Raw genomic sequence first — 12716 nt, forward strand, 5'->3', positions numbered from 1 at the left:
CACAAGTTTGAGAATTTCAGGTTAATTCCCTACACTTAGGACAGACTTGTGAGATTTTAAAATGAAGCTTTCCAGTTCAAATAGTAGGTTGGAAGTGGCAAACAATTCTCCAGTTAGTTCTGTCTCAGTGTACTCTTTATACCTTGCTCTGTGCATACGCGTGTTAAGACATACCATGCTTGGGAGTATGTTAATTGTGATTCACATCCACTGCAGATTGCTTTTTGGAATTTTTCAGGGTACTACCAGTTTTTTCAATATATTTAACATGGGTGAGGTTGATACCAAACCAATTGAACCAGTCCAAGTTGCTCTCTCCTTGTTTGGTAACAAAGGCGAACAGAGGAAATCCCGGCCTACCAGCAGTGATGTAAGATCAATATGTTCTGAAGTGTATAATAATTGATTATATTGGGTGCTGAACTGATCATAAGTTCAATGGTACAAATTTAAGTTTGATTTTTTTAAAATTTGACTGAATAAAACTCTTTTCTTTAACTAAATCCATAATACATGTGCTAATGTTCTTGTATGTGTATTATATATATGTATCATTGCCTTATGGTAAAGTTTTTGGGATCTGAGTTTGCCACTGCATGCGTTTGCCTTATCTTTGTTATACCTGCACATTTGACATGAGTTTCATTAGGTCCATTGCAGTGGTGAGTTTCATTAGTTTATATGGTATACATTTCTGATACTTATGGATATTGTATAGTTAGTCATGCTGAAACACTTCATGGAGTAGATCAACACTGAGATTGACTTATTGTATTATGACATACTATTTGATAGAGATTTACAGCATGACCTATTAAATGGCAAAATCAATTTCTTGCCTGTGTAATATACCTGTCCTATGAGCTGATTTATCATTTATTCAAGGTTCATGAATCATGATGACTACTCTTGTTTCATCATTCTTTATAGGAGGAGTGCGAGAATGAGAAAGAGCTTGAAGGTTTATCAAAGGATTTGGCCAACTACAAGGTGCAACTGGATGCAAAGGATGCTGCCTACGAGCAAGCCCTTCTAAAGCTGGATTACTACCAGAAAACAGCTGACGAACTTTCCAACCTGCTCAAAATCTCAGAGACTGAGAGAGAATTGTGCACTGATGAATGTAGAGAGGCTGAAACTCGGATTAATTAACTTGAATCTAAGGTGAAGGAGATGGGTGATCAATTGGTAGAAACAGCAAAGATCCGAGAGCAACTTTCACATGTTCTGAGTGAGTTGAAGGCCACACAATCAGAGCTGCTTAGCATGGAAACAGAACTTGCTGTTGCCAGAGATTCTAACCTTAAGGCCATGACTAGAGCGGAACTGATGGAAACTGCTTCTAACATGGAAAAGGAAAAGACGGAAGAGCTTCTAAAACGCATCTCATATCTCAGTGAAGATATTGCTAAATCAAAGCTTGCTGCTATTGAAGCAGAGAAAGAGAAGCTAGCGGTATTGTTTGAGAAAGATGCTGAGATAGAGTTAGCTAGGGCAGCAGCAGTTCAAGCACAAGATCAGCTGGAAGATATCAGAAAAAAAAAAAATTGAAATGATGCAGGAATTGGAGATACAGCTTATGGCCAAGTCTGTAATTATTGACACACTTCAGCTGGAAATTAAGCAATCAAGTGAATTACTTAGGTCTTCTGACAAATCTGCTTCCGATATCATAAACAGTTTGAATCAGCTTCAAGTAGATTTGGAAGTCAAGGAAAGAAGGAACTTGGATCAATCAATTTACATTGAGACATTAGAAATGGAACTAAATCGGTTGAAACTAGATTGTAATAATTCAGAAGAAGAGGTAGTCCGCTTGAGCCTTGTTATTGAAACACTCACCAATGAAGTTCAGAAGGTAAAAGCTGATTTGGATGGGATTAAGGGAAGAGAGACTGAAGCACTGATTGAGATAGCATTGCTAAAAGCCGAGCTTCATAAAGGGAAGTCCAAAATTGCAGCAGCAGAGGCAGCAGAAGAAAGAGCCGAGAGTGTTAAATCTGGTCTGTATCTTGCAGTTCAACAGTTAGCTGTAGAAGCACATGAAGCAAAGGAGGAAAATATTAGGTTGAAGCAAGGAGCAGATGAGGCAGCTGAAGAAATTGAGAACTCTGAACTTGTCGGCTCTCAATCTGAGAACCCTTTGCAGGATGTAGAGGCTTCCCAAACTGAGGAGTTGAAAATAGAAGATGAAGAGAAGATGGGTGAGGATGATGATCACATAACAATTTCATTGGAAGTAAATGAGTCCCTTATCAGAAAGTCAGAGAAAGCTGATCACTTTCATGGGTCACTAGGGGAAGATTCTAGCCAGTTGAGCACACCTGAAAATAAGCATGAACTGGAAACTTTGAAGAAAGAGTTGGAAATTGCAACCGCGAAAATTGGGGAGTTCAGGAATCAAGCAGAATAGGCTGTTAGCGGGGCTGAGTTGGCTGAGAAAGCTGAAGTTGCAATTGAAGAACAGCTAAGGAAATGGAGAGAGCAGAAGCAAAGGAGAAAGGCTGCTTTAGCTGCACTCAGGGAGGAATCTGCTCGTAGAGAATTTGACCCTCAATATGAGAAACCACCTACCACAACATATCAGCCTTTGGGCAAGGTTCTCAACACTATAGTTCTGTGGAACTTTAGTTTGATTAACTTTTACGTGTCAAAGGTGTGAGCTGTTTCTAGGACAAAGACTGATTCTGATATGAATCAAAACCTTGTATTATGATCATAGTTCAATAATTCTTCATCTCTGGTGCAGTAATTGCTACAAGTATGTCCATATGAAAATCGGAATTCTAAATATTAGGAACCAACCATGCAAAACAATGTTACTTTTTTGTTGTTGATAATCAGCAATTATATATTCTTGATATGTGATGAGAATGTAACTAATGTACTATTTTTAAAATGAGATTTCAATAATTTAACATTATAATGTAATGTAACATTACGGGAATCAAACATCCCCTTCATATTAAAAATTAAAATTATTCACAAACCAAATTACAAAAATCTTTCTTTATTAGTGTTAGATCATTCAACTTGAAAATTATTAAATTCACACTTAGGGTCTATTTGGGTCCGCTTATTTTGTTAAAACTAAAAACTTTTTGTTAAAAATATTGTAGATAAAAGTAAAAGTTAGCTGAAATAATACAGTGGGAACAATGAATAGTACCAAAAAGTGCAGTGAGACCTATGAATAGTAGTAAAAATAAACTGAATAGTAAAATAAGCTGACAAAATAAGTGTTGCCAAATGCACACTCAATGTGAAATCCAAGCAGCTAAAAGCTCTAAAAGTTCATACTTACTCAATGTGCAATTGTTAAGACTCAAGAGTCTTGTAACTTAATTAGTTGGCATCTCTTGGTGTTTCCAATAAAGATATTTAGAGAGCGTTTGGATTCGGCTGAAAAAAACTGCGTTTGCGTTTTGTCTGCTTTTTTTTTTTTTTTTTTTTTTTCACGCGTTTTTAGCTTTTTGAGTGCTGCGGTTACTGTTCATGTACTGTTCAATGAACAGTAACCGCAAATTTTGACTTTTCCAATTTGTTTCAGCCAATCACAGCACATCGTGTACTGTTCACGGACCCACAAATTTCACTTTTCAGCAACTTTTTCATTAAAAATGGGTCCCACGATACTATTCACACATTTAAAAATTATTTCGCTACAGTGTTTTTCAGTTTTCAGTTTCAGTTTTCAGTTTTCAACTGTATCCAAACGGACCCTTAGTATTCAAATTCCTTCTCCTTCAGCCAAAGGCCTTGTAGCTGAATTGGCACCTCCTCATGCACAAAGTGCTTGGAGGTCTAGGGGGGAAAGAGTTCAAGCTGCGGGGTTAGCAGTATATTGTAATTATGATTCCTGTAATATGAAGGAAACATTTGATTCTCATAACGTGTTTATGACCTGACTCAAAATCTACCCGACTCGCTCAATTGCCACCCCTATTCATAATAAGCATATATCAACTTCATATTAATTGGGGTTCGAGTGATACCTTAGCAATAATGATGTCCTTTATAATGCTTCATGTCTATAGTTCCAACCATATTTCCCCTTAAAAAAAAAAAAAAAAAAAAAAGCTAACATTAACCAATGTGAGACTTCTCCAACACTGAATAATTAATTAGCAACCATTATTCTTATTATAACTTTATACCATGCATGCAAAGTATGTCACTATCCTACTCCCAGTACATCGTATTATATCTCCTAGCATAGCTCTGGCTGGTAATACAAATTTGTATAAATTTGAGCTTGATGGTTAAAAAAAAAAAAAAAAAAAAAAAAAAAAAAAAAAAAAACCTTCTACTCCACATATCATATTGAAATTAAAGTGTGTGTGAAAGCTAATGATTATAAACTTCATGTAATCCACAATATTAATTTTGTGTAAGTTGTTTTAAACTTTGAATAAGATATGTTGAACTTAATTTAGTATAGCCAACCCAATTGTGGATTGAGGGTTGCGAGGAATTAATGTAGGGAAACTGGTCTTGCAAGAATATTGTACACCTTGAAGGCAATAATTTTTTTATATTTGGTAATAACTCCTTTTTATTTAAAATGAATTCATTTCTAATACAAATTTTTGATCTCTTCATTCCCAAAAAAAAAGAAAAAAGATTTTCAATCTCACTTTTTGTGTTTCACTTTACATGCTACCAATTCTAATTTGTCAAGATTTATTTCATAGTCCATGTTAAATAGTACAAATACAAAAGTATCTTGTGCTACATATTTAAAATTTTAAATGATATGACATAACTATGTATATCATTAGATCTAAAAATTAGATTCTTTACCGTAATACAGAGAAATGGTTTTGTTGAGGTTAGCTGGACCCAATTTCTCTTATGCTTTGTTGTGCTTAGCCCCAGTCCATTAAACCAAACAAAACTTACTTGAACCTAATTACTTTTAGGAGCATCCCAAGTGAAAGTTGGGTTATTTTGAAAAGTTTGGTCAAAAGCAAGTTAATTCAAGAGCAAATTATGAAAAAACTTTCTAGATTTAGGTAACATAAACCGACTTAGGGAAAGACGGAAAATACAAATGACACTGAGATATGGTCATAAGCAAGTTAAGTTCTTGAAATCCTTTGATTTCCCTCAAATATAACCCCTTTTTTTTTAAAGATGCTATCCCTTAAATATAATCAATTAATATCATATACTATATAATAAAAGTTGGATTTAGACACTGTGGTTGCGCCAAGTGGCTTCACCATATTGTAGAAATTTTTTTAGGTTTTTAGATTTTAAAAATATATATAATTTTTCTTCTCCTATAATTTCTAAGTTGATAAAAATCATAATTTGATTACAATCCAAATTCTTCATCTTATCTATATAATCCTTATTTTTTATGTGTAGTGTATTAAAAAAAAAAAAAAAAAAAAAAAAAAAAAAAAAAAAGAGCAAAATTTTCTTACTTTTTTAATTACTACACTACACGTAAAAAGAAAAATTTTGTATAAAAAAAAGTTATATATTATTATATAATAAAAGTTAGGCTTAGAAGCCGTGGTTATGTTAAGTGGCTTCACCAAATTGCAGAATTTTTTTTAGATTTTTAGATTTAAAAAAAAAATATATATATATATATATATAATTTTTCTTCTCTTATAATTTTAAGTTGATAAAAATCTTAATTTGATTACAATCCAAATTCTAGATATCAATTTTTTCCCCTCTTTTCATGTGTATATATACCGTTCATTTTTTATGGGATAACTTTGTAACTGTCCTAAAGGACCTAAACTATATTAAAAGAAACCCCTAAAAAAAACTACATTATTTTTTTAAAAAAATTAAACGTACAATATAAGAGGGAAGGCATAAGTTTGAGTTTAAGTTAAATTCTATCAACTAAAAAATTGCAGTAAATTTTTTAGATAGAAACATCACAACCTAATTTTTTTCCCCTCTTTTCACGTGTATATATATAGTTTATTTTTTATGGGATAGCTTTGTAACTATCCTAAAGGACCTAAACTACATTAAAAGAAACCCCTAAAAAAAACTACATGAAAATTTTTTTTTAAAATTAAACGTACAATATGAGAGGGAAGGCGTAAGTTTGAGTTTAAGTTAAACTCTATCAACTAAAAAATTATAGTCATTTTTTTAGATAGAAACAACACAACCTAATTGTTCTTATCAACTTTCTCAAAAAAAAGAAAAAAGAAAAAAGAAGAAGTTATTCTTATCAACTTTTTCTCTATTGTTTTAACAATTTTTTAGATAAATACAAAAGCTTAATTGTGGATATGAAATTTTTTTAGAGATAATGAAGTAACACTACTACCACAAATATAATTTTATTGGGAAAAAAAATGTAATTACATAAATAGTGTTTTATATGTAATAGGTTTTTCATTATTCTTATCTTCTCCTTCTATAATATATCCTCTTCTTCTATGATATATCTTATTCTTAGTGGAATAAAACTCACACCAAATTGTGAATCCCCGAATTCCCAAGGAAACGTCTCTTCCTCTAGCTACACAGGTATGTATTTCTTTTCTTTTCTTTTCCTTTTTCTTTTTTTCACAAAGCTACATTCTAATTCATGAGTAAGGAGCAATAAATTTGATGATAATAATAAATAGAGCCTTTAGGTAAATCTATAAATGTAATTTTCTACGAGTGCATGTCTTTGGTACGTGTATGCATATATATTGCGTCTTATATTGTTTATAAGACCTTTTACTTTCTATACTTTGTGTTGTCTTACTCTTATTATGAGCTAGAAGCCTAGAACTTGCATTTTATGAATTTGGAAGGACAAATTTTTAAACTCTTTTAAGAAAGGTAGATTCATATGTTGGCTTGCTCTCTAAATCATGAGTTATTCTCTTTTGATAAATAATTCTCACATATATATAGACAAATACACACATGTTGTGGTAGTTACCTAATGATGTACAATATATTTTATTCAAACACGCTACATATATTATGTATTAGGATAATTAATTTAGAGTTTCAAGTTTCTCATTACTTAATTAGTATAGTATTTCATAAATAAACCCCATTTTTTACATTCAATTCTAATTAAAATAATTTTTAATTTTTTATAATCTATATTTCACATCAAAATATATTTTTTAATTTATATATGATTTTTTATCAAGACATTTAATTTACATATGATTTTTTTATTAAGTCGTGCATCGTACGGGCATAATACTAATCTAATATACTATATATAATAGTAGAAGCCTTTAACGACGTGCTGACACGTTAGGAAAAATGCTTATCTAAAAAGCTGACACGTATAGAGTTTAAACTTAAAAAAAACCGGACGGTGCGTTTGGAGTGGTTCATCTTCAGACAGTAACCCGCTTATCAAAAAAAAAAAAAAAACGCAAGCCCTTTGAAAACACCAGCCGCTTTTCCACAGAACAAAAGGAAAGAAAAAAAAACAAAAACCCTAAAACCCAATCCGTATTTCCCGATCAAAATTCAGACTCACTCAGACTAGCGATACTTCACTGCACCTTTAAACACACAAATCGGACTTGCATGTTTCAACCTATCAAACAGACGAAAAATAAAACTTCTGCAACAGTGAAAACCTCTGCGACGGTGGAAATCTCTGTTCGTTCTCTACAACAGACGATTTAGAAGCTAACCTGTCTCTGCTCTTCAACAACAAACGATTCAGAAGGTAGACATTTTCCCCCTTTTTGTTTTTTCTATTCAATTGCCATTTCTAGGGTTTCCAGGAAAAAAAAAGGGGTGTAGTCGAAGGTAGGCATTTTTTCCTAATTTCTCATTTATTTTTGCAATTTCTTGAATCCTGTTTTGTTCGATTGTAGTATAAATAGACGAAAAGTAAAACCTCTGCAACAGTGAAAACCTCTGCAACGGTGAAACCTCTGTTCGTTCTCTGCAACAGACGATTTAGAAACTATCCCGTCTCTGCTCTTCAACAACAAACAATTCAGAAGGTAGACATTTTTCCCTCTTTTTTTGTTTTCTATTCATTTGCCGTTTCTAGGGTTTCTAGGGAAAAATGGGTATAGTCGAAGGTATGCATTTTTTCCTCCTTTTTCCCTAATTTCTCATTTATTTTTGCAATTTCTTGAATCCTGTTTTGTTCGATTGTAGTATTGATTAAATTTAGTTTTAGTTTGGCAGATTTCTGTTTAGATTGTATTTTTTTTTTAAAAAAACCGAATGCTTGGATATACCTCTATTGAAATATACCTCTATTGATATTTATTTTCATTTTTTGATTTATTAGAAAGTAGGAACTGCTTTTATGTTTTGTTTACTTATTTATGTCTTTGTTGGTTTATTTTTGAGATATTTTACTTTGTAATCTTGAGGGTTGTATAACTGCTAATTACAATTTCAAGCCAGTTTTGAATATTTAGTTTGTGGTCCTTAGCATAAAGTGTTTCATGTACAGTAGCTGTTGATTTTTATAATTCGCAAAATTAATCATATGTGAATGCACCCACCATTTGGTGTTAGTTTTCGTGTTTTTATTGAAAATTTAGCTTTGCAACTCAATGAACTGCTCAAATGTATTTTTAAATTGAGATCCATGGAGGAGTGTACCAACTGTAGGTTTCACAATAGTAACTTTTTGTAATACAGTTTCTAAAATTTTGAAACCTACCTAACTTTTAATGGTTGGTTATCTTTTAAACTTAATAATTAAATTATAATTTTTGGGTTTTTTGGTTTTCTCTATTACCTGTTCTGTTATTTGTAAGGGGGGTTGAGAGTGTGGGATTTTGAATATTTGGTCAATGTTATTTTTTGTTTACTTTGAAGAGTTTGTTAATGACCATATTTATGAGACTGATTCTTTAAGTAACATGCATGGTTTATGTGAAGGTACAATTTACCTGCAGTTACATTCTTCATATCTATTTGGTTCTTTAATCTGTTTCTTCAACTGTTTTTTTAAATATATTATTATATTTAGGGATTCTAATCGTAGTATACTTTTGAAAAAAAAAAATTGTTATAAATTTTATTTTTTAAAACCATTTTTGTATAATTGATACCTGCATTTGTAATTAGTGTTTTGCAGAAAACAGTCTTACACTTCTTTTGTTATAAAGACATTTTCTTTGTTGGTGTAAAAGCAAAGCTTTTTTGGTTGATGTGCTCATCCAAAAGTATGCATTTATAGACTTTCAATTACTATTATAAGTGTGACGAAAAATATTAAAATATAGCAAGATGCTAACTTCTGTTTTTGGCTTGACTTTTGTAATTCATTAGATTGATTAGAAAAGCTTTGAGGAATTAAAAAGCTTTTTTCGGTTTTTGAAGTGGGGTTCAGTTTTATTTGTGTCTACATAATTTCAAAATCATATAATTATGATACAATTTTGTTTCAATTTTGATAAAGTAATTTAAATTGAAGTATTTCATTGAAGTTGGTATTGTCATTGTAATTCTATCATGTTCTATCACGACTGATAGTTTGTACCTGTTGGATGAACATTTTGTGGGTTTGGATGGTTGTTTATGACGTAATCCATAAGAATTACCCCATACTAGCTTCTTATCTTAGCATTAAAATTTGATTTTTGAATTTTAATTCAGATTTCAAGTTTCAAAGAATACATCTGAATTAATTCTATCTTTACACCAAATTTCATGATTTTAAACATATTTAGCACACTCACTTCTATTCTTGCCTTTGTATTTTTCTTCTTAGTATTTTATTTTACTATTGTTTCTCTTCTGATTTATTGTTTTGATTTACTGGAATGCTTACTATTATTTTTTTAAATTTTCCTTCCTGATGTTTATTTCAAAATTGTTGTATTAGACTTGGTATCTTTTATTTTTTGTACTGCTCAGGCTATTAGGTTCAGTTTATTGGCAGTGTTTTTAAATTTGTAATTGTTGTTGTTGTTAGCTTTACTTATTTTGTATAGTCATTTGTTTTAATTGTGTATGTCTCATTCTTAGTATTAATTACTTTATTTTTAATTATTTCAGTAAACTGATAGTTTTTTGCTGTTTAATACAAATAAACCTGCCATGTTTTGTGTTTTCAATGGCATTTACATTCTCACGTGCTATTGTAGGTTTATCATCTTTGTTTTGGATTTTAAGACCTTTTTTTTACTATTCAAGAAGAACTGCTGAATTAAATAAAGAGGTTAGTATTGCCAAATTTCCCCATTGTTGCTTTTATTTAGATTAGTATCTTTTTATCATTTGACTCTTAAAACAGATGCTAAGCCCAAATTCCCCTTTGTTGGTTTTATTTAGATTTGTATCTCTTTATAATTTGTTGATGCTTGATTAAAAAAAAAATTGAACAAAAGTAGCTTTGAGAAGATTATTAAATATGTACTCTTTCACTTTTAAAATAGATGCTAATTTTACTTTTGTTTTTCCATCTTATAATAGTAAAAGAGAAAATGGAAAATGCAAGTTTAGAACGACAGAAAAGACGGACGATGATGTTTGAAAAGCGATCCAAAAGAAAACAGTATGAAATACAAAATACTTTACAAAATGAAGTTGCTGAAGCTAGAAAATACAGGAAAATAGTCATTGCTGAAAAAAAAAAAAAAGGAGAAACAAAATGGTAGTCAATCATGAAAATTGTTCATTACATTCACCCGGTAATGCTATTGAACCTTGGAATTTTGGCCCACCTTCTTATGTATGTAAGCATTGTGGTGCTGTGTTATGGTATGAAGAAAGGAGTGTAAAATCTAAAAGGCCTAGAATTCCAACGTTTTCTTTGTGTTGTATGGAGGGTAAGGTGAAGTTGCCTTTGCTTAGAAAAACACCTCCTCTTCTTAATGAGTTATTAGATCCTCTTGGTGGACAACGATCTAAATCATTTAGAACTCAAATAAGGAGTTATAACGCAATGTTTGCAATGACATCTATGGGTGGCAAGGTGGATAATAGAGTTAACGATGGTAGAGGCCCATACATTTTCAGACTTAATGGTCAAATCCATCATAGGATTGGAACACTTCTTCCTAATAATGGTGAGGACCCACAATTTGCATAGTTATATTTCTATGATACTGAAAATGAAGTCCAACATAGAATGAATGCCTTTAGTAGCAGTACAGTTAATAAAGACCTTGATCCATCTATTGTTGATGCATTGGTCCAAATGTTTGATGAGTCAAACAATTTGGTGAAGATATTTTGTATGTCTAGAGATCGTTTCATAGAACGTGATATTCATCATTTAAGATTACGTCTTATTGGCTCACGAACTACAGATGGAAGAGAGTACAATCTTCCTACATGTTCTGAAATTGCTGCAATTATTGTTGGCGATATTGGTGTTGATAATGCATTTCGTGATATTATTGTGGAATTAAAAGAAGGAGGGTTACATAGGATCAATGAGTTGCATCCATCGTACATGGCATTGCAATATCCTCTTTTATTTCCATATCGTGAGGATGGCTTCAGGCTTGGCATATTGTACAGAAATATAGATGAGACCAGATCTGACACAAATGACTTCGTTACTATGAGAGAGTATTATGCATTTAGATTGCAAGAGCGGGATGGTGAGGGACATACATTAATTTCTGGTGGCCGATTATTTCAGCAATTTGATGTAGATGCCTATACATGTATTGAGGCAATAAGAGTTATGTGGGTGAAAAATAATCAAGAAAAGTTGAGGATTGAACTGTATAATGGATTGAAGGATGCGGTTATGAGAGGTGATACCACCCCTGCATCTGCTGGAAAAAGATTTGTTTTACCTTCAAGTTTCACAGGAGGTCCAAGGTATATGATCGAAAATTACCAAGATGCAATGGCGATTTGTAGATGGGCTGGCTACCCAGATTTGTTCATTACCTTCACATGCAATGCAAAATGGCCGGAAATTGAGCTTTTCCTATCTAGGAAACCTGGGCAGAAAATTGAAGACCGACCTGATGTGGTTGCAAGAGTATTTAAGATAAAACTTGATCAACTTTTAAACGATTTAAAGCATGGTCAACACTTTGGAAGAGTGATTGCAGGTACACTTTGGAAGAGTGATTTCTTATTCCTTTTGGTGTTTATAATTACTCTATATTAATATATTTAACTTGCTTGTTTTGGTACCAGTTGTCTATACCATTGAATATCAAAAGAGAGGCCTACCTCATGCACACATATTGCTTTTTCATGCACACATATTGCTTTTTCTACATAATGATGACAAACATCCTACAGCAACAGAAATTGACAAGATAATCTCAGCAGAAATTCCAGACTTGAAAAAGGAACCACTAGCTTATGATGCTGTCAAACAATACATGGTCCATGGTCCTTGCGGATCTATAATTTCAAGGGCAAGTTGTATGATTGAGAACAAATGTGTGAAACACTTTCCTAAAAAATTTTGTTCTCAAACCACAGTTGATAATGATGGTTTCCCAATATATAGAAGAAGGAATAATGGAATATATATTGAAAGAAATGGAGTCAAACTCGATAATCGATATATAGTTCCTCACAATATTGATTTATTGGTGAAATTTCAAGCTCACATAAATGTCGAGTGGTGTAATCGTTCAAGGTCTATCAAATACTTATTCAAGTATATTACGAAGGGACCTGATCGTGCAACTTTGATTCTTGAAGAAAATTTACATGTTGATGCTTCTACTGGAATGCAAAATATGACAGACACGGATGAAGTTAAAGCATACTTAAATTGTAGATATGTGTCTGCCATAGAGGCATGCTAGAGGATATTT

At 32.0% G+C, this 12716-nt stretch overlaps 1 pseudogene; it reads left to right on the forward strand.

Moving 5' to 3' along the window:
- The first annotated feature begins 268 nt into the window (after nucleotides 1-268).
- Nucleotides 269-2662, forward strand: LOC115964453 (annotated as a pseudogene).
- The last annotated feature ends 10054 nt before the right edge of the window (nucleotides 2663-12716 follow it).

Source organism: Quercus lobata, chromosome 10 (assembly GCF_001633185.2).
Source record: "Quercus lobata isolate SW786 chromosome 10, ValleyOak3.0 Primary Assembly, whole genome shotgun sequence".
NCBI classification, from domain to species: domain Eukaryota; kingdom Viridiplantae; phylum Streptophyta; class Magnoliopsida; order Fagales; family Fagaceae; genus Quercus; species Quercus lobata.